The following is a 4,279-nucleotide window of genomic DNA, read 5'->3' as shown; positions in this document are numbered from 1 at the left end:
TCTTCTCAGGTCTTGTTCCGAGCTCTATGGACAGCCTCGCCCCACAAGGATCCATTATGGCAGATTAGGGCTTGTGAGAATGTGAGGTTAGTTAGAGGATTCTGACCATAGGATTCTTGGGCATCCATCTCTGCAGTTCTTGGAATAAATCATTCAGTTAGCATCTTCTTCCTCCAGGGCTCTCTGAGCCTCATCAGCTCGCAGTTGCTCTCACCTTGGTCATCTCATTTTGCATTCTCTCGGTCCTTGCAGTCATTTTCCTTGCCGAGAGATCTGTGTCCGTGTTGTGTCCCCCTTGTTTGTCACGTCCTGTCCTGTGTCACGGGTGTCCTCACGCATCTGTGCCGGAGCCGCTCTGCCCTGCCGCATAGCCCGGTTCAATAGGAGAAGTCCCGGGGCCTTGAAGTTTTTAATGTGGGGTGTGGTTGGACTCTAGGTAGGCAGAAGATGTTTGGAGCTCTGCAGGCTAAGTTATCCTGCAACAGTTTGACTATTGTCCCAACTTTCTTTTCAGATTCATATGGATCAAATCTGTGCCAGACGGCCCCATCCCAGGTGAGGGAGTTCTCCTGAGCAGGTCTGTCACTGTTTGTCTCTGCAGCAAAAGTTTAAATGGTGACTGTTACAGCACTGTTTTTTGTCTTTTTAGGAAGTCAAGGCAGAGAGCAGCCGTCAAGGCCAGGTGGGCAAGGTGAGCATTGAGTAGTGTGCAGGAGCAGATCTTTTGCTCAAGTCTCACTTTCTGGTGCAACTCTAAGCATCCATTCTCGTTTGTGCACTTTAGGCAATCCTCTTGGCGTACGTCCAGCCGCCATCACCTGCCGGCCGACACAGTGGGCTTCCTGCAAAGTGAGCCCTGTGGAAGTGTTACAGGAGTCTGTGATGATAAAGCTTTCAACTTTATTTCATGGTCCCATCCTGGCAGCCTTTAGGAATGGCCAAGGAGTTGTGGTGAGTCGAGGAGGGAGGCTCCACTCAGGTCTCAGCAATGCCAGATCACCCTGTCTCCACTTTAACCCAGGTGCATGATGTGACAACGGTGTCAGCTGCCGAGCAGGTCAGAGGCGTGCGGCCCGAGGAGCCGGGCATACTCATGAGAACGATGAGTAGGAAAATTGTTATGTTTTGGCCGCTGTGCTGCTAAGATTGTGCACTCACGTTTGGTTTCTTTTCTCCTGGCAGACTAAGAGACAACAGCCTGGTTTCAGCAGGGACTTCCCAGACAGCGCATCCGCTTTCCTTCGCACCTGGCACGGATCGGCACGCCCACCTGTCTGAGAGATAAGTAGAGGGCTACGACCCACAGAGGGGATGAAAGTTGGGTCTGGGTCACAATTCATGGGGAGTGGATTTTGATTTGGCTTTGGAGACAGGGATGTCCAAGCACCTTAGTCCCTGTAAAGGGAACATGTCACTTTGTATCAGAGTGCCAAGGTGCACAGGGCAGAGCAGGTCCGGTGTGTATCGTGTCACTTGTCTATCGTGCGTTCTGTGTGTTTGGGTGTCTCATGTCTTTTACCTTAGGCCTTTGAGGGGCCTATCGGAAACCAGTCGTGCCATCTGTGATCTGCGTTCTTTATCCTGGCACCAATGCCATAGAACTTTTGACTCGGGAGCTCAGACTGGCATCAGAATCGCATCTGTCTTTAGAAGCATCCAGTCAGATGTCTTCTCAGGTCTTGTTCCGAGCTGTACGGAGAGCTGCACCCCACAAGGATCCATTACGGCAGATTAGGACTTGTAAGAATGCGAGCTTAGGCAGAGGATTCTGACCTTAGGATTCTCAGGCATCCATGTCTGCAGTTCTTGGAATGCATCACTCAGTTAGCATCTTGTTCCTCCAGGGTTCTCTGAGCCTCATCAGCTCTCCATCAGTCCCACCTAGGTCATTTCATTTTGCATTCCCTTGGTCCTTGCAGTCATCTTCCTTGCCAGGAGATTTGTGTCCGTGTCGCGTCCCCCTTGTTTGTCACGTCCTGTCTCGTGTCACGGGTGTCTGCACGCATTTGTGCCGGAGCCGCTCTGCCCTGCCGCATAGCCCGGTGCAGTAGGAGAAGTCCCGGGCCTTGAAGTTTATAATGTGGGTTGTTGTTGGGCTCTAGATGGGATTTGTAGATGGACACAAGATGTTTGCAGCTGTGAAGTTATCCTGCAGCCCTTTGACTTTTTTCCTAACTTTGTTTCAGATGCAGAAAGATGAAATCCAGGGCAGTGGGCCCCCTCTGGGGTGAGGGGGTCCGCCCAAGCAGGTCAGTCACTGTTTGTCTCTGCAGGGGAATCATAAATGGTGGCTGTTACAGCACTGTTCTTTGTCTTTCTTTTTAGGAAGTCAAGGCAGAGAGCCGCACTGAAGACCAAGCACGTAAGGTGAGCATTGAGTAGTTTACAGAAGCAGTTGTTATTGCTGAGGTCTCAGTTTCCGGTGCAGCTCTAAGCATCTACTTTTTTTTTTTTATTTTAGGTGGTCCACTTGCCGTCTATCCTGGCCGAGCATGCCCGATGTCAGGTGGGTGCAAGCTTGAAGTATCGGTGTGGCACACTTGTCAGATTAGGGAGGTTGTGTTTTCTCAGTATCTCAGCATGCTTTTCCGCTTTCTTTTTTTGCAGGTGCTGTTGCCACTCCAGGCATGCCTAAGAACAGAGGAGAGCAGGTGAGTCTGCATTTAGGCAGGCTGACTCATAGGTGAGCGTTATGCAGCAGCATGCTAAGCCTGTACCTTTTCTTTTTGCAGGTATCCTCTGGGCAGCCTCCGGAGTAGAATCAGGATTTGAGGTGAGCCGGGGCAGCGGTGCGGAGGAGTCCCGGGGATTACTCTTTCTGAGGGCAATAGTCACCTTTTCTGTCTTGTCTTAGGTACCCTGAGGAGGTTTTCAGCCAAGGTTTGGAAACAGCAGCACCGAAGCACACACGGAGAACGTCTCGACGTCCACGTACAACCGACGATGGATTTTGTCCGCTCATCTTACAAAAGCTAAGTGTCGGGGCCGATAGTTGGGAGAAGGGGAAAAACCTTTCCTATCACAGGGGGCAATTTGATGTCAGCTTAGCGGAGAGGTCTGTAGTGGGACAGGCTCTCTGGAAGTAAAGGGAGAGGGTTTCTCCTCGGCCTCACCAGAGCCTTTGCTGGGCAGGGCAGTTCCGACCCATCTCCACATTCTTGTGAACTTTGCATCGTCAGCCTTCTTCGACTCGACATCGTCACGGATTTTTCACCCGAGGAGCTCACCTTCAGGTCCGGAGCTACGGCCACGGTCACCCGGCAGTCCTCTTCCTTCTCTAGGCCTACCGAGCCTCTCGAGCATCCTCTTAACTCCTTGGGCACTAACTTCTTTTAACGAGTTATATTTCATCCTCACGTGCTGTCGTCATAGGGCTTTCTTTCCTTCGGCATCATCGGCCCCTGGCTCATCTTGCGCTAGGAATCTCGGGTCCATAAGCCGAAAGTGCCAGGAGGTTTCCACTTGTCTCTGTGTTATGTCGTCTGTGTCTGTGTTATGTAGTCTGTGTCCACTGTCTTCCACGCCCTAGGCCTTTGTTCCACCTTGGCACTTTATCGGCACAATTTCGTGCCATATCGGCCGTATTTTCCTCACGTTCCTTCGCTTATTCTGGCACCTTTACATCTTGACTCTTTGAGACAGGAAGGATTACACAAGATGTCCTCATCCATCTTCCTTCTCACTACCAGCTTTGGTAGTGCCTTTTTGTCCATGCCATTCTCTTGGAATTCTAGAGGGAGTGTCTTACACCCTCCTCACGTGACTGCAGTAGTACTGTAGGTTCCATCCTCTCAAAGGGTATAGGGCTCCAGAATTAATCCTCCAGAGAGTTATCTCAAGTCCTGGTTTATACTGTATCTACCACTATTGGTTTATATTGGATGTACTTATATTGTCTGTAATTATGTTGGCTTATATTGTGTGTACTTGTATTGTGTGTACCCGCGCCGCCTTATATTGTGTGTACTTGTATTGTGTATACCTGCGTCGGCTTATATCGTGTGTACCTACATTGTGTGTACCTGTGCCGCCTTACCTACATTGTGTGTACCTGTGCCGCCTTACCTATACTGCGTGTACCCTTATACTGCGTGTACCCTTATACTGCGTGTACCCTTATACTGCGTGTACTCTTATATTGCGTGTACTCTTATATTGCGTGTACCTTATATGCGTGTACTCTTATTGCGTGTACTCCTTATATTGCGTGTACTCTTATATTGCGTGTACTCTTATATTGCGTGTACTCTTATATTGCGTGTACTCTTATATTGCGTGT

At 49.9% G+C, this 4,279-nt stretch overlaps 1 long non-coding RNA gene across 3 annotated transcripts; it reads left to right on the top strand.

The window, feature by feature from the left end:
• Positions 1-287: 287 nt before the first annotated feature.
• Positions 288-4,069, top strand: LOC108964334 (uncharacterized). Of its 3 annotated transcripts, none has more exons than XR_007779171.1 (6): positions 288-436; positions 2,103-2,367; positions 2,462-2,506; positions 2,608-2,651; positions 2,733-2,773; positions 2,855-4,069. It is a non-coding gene; the product is annotated as an uncharacterized LOC108964334 (long non-coding RNA). The 3 variants fall into 3 exon arrangements; XR_003944610.2 differs by lacking the exon at positions 288-436 and having other exon boundaries at positions 1,393-2,249; positions 2,326-2,367; XR_007779170.1 differs by lacking the exon at positions 288-436 and having other exon boundaries at positions 1,393-2,367.
• The last annotated feature ends 210 nt before the right edge of the window (positions 4,070-4,279 follow it).

This window comes from Serinus canaria, chromosome 19 (assembly GCF_022539315.1).
Source record: "Serinus canaria isolate serCan28SL12 chromosome 19, serCan2020, whole genome shotgun sequence".
NCBI classification, from domain to species: domain Eukaryota; kingdom Metazoa; phylum Chordata; class Aves; order Passeriformes; family Fringillidae; genus Serinus; species Serinus canaria.
Note: the sequence above shows the minus strand (reverse complement) of the source record. Positions and strands in the feature narration are given on the sequence as shown.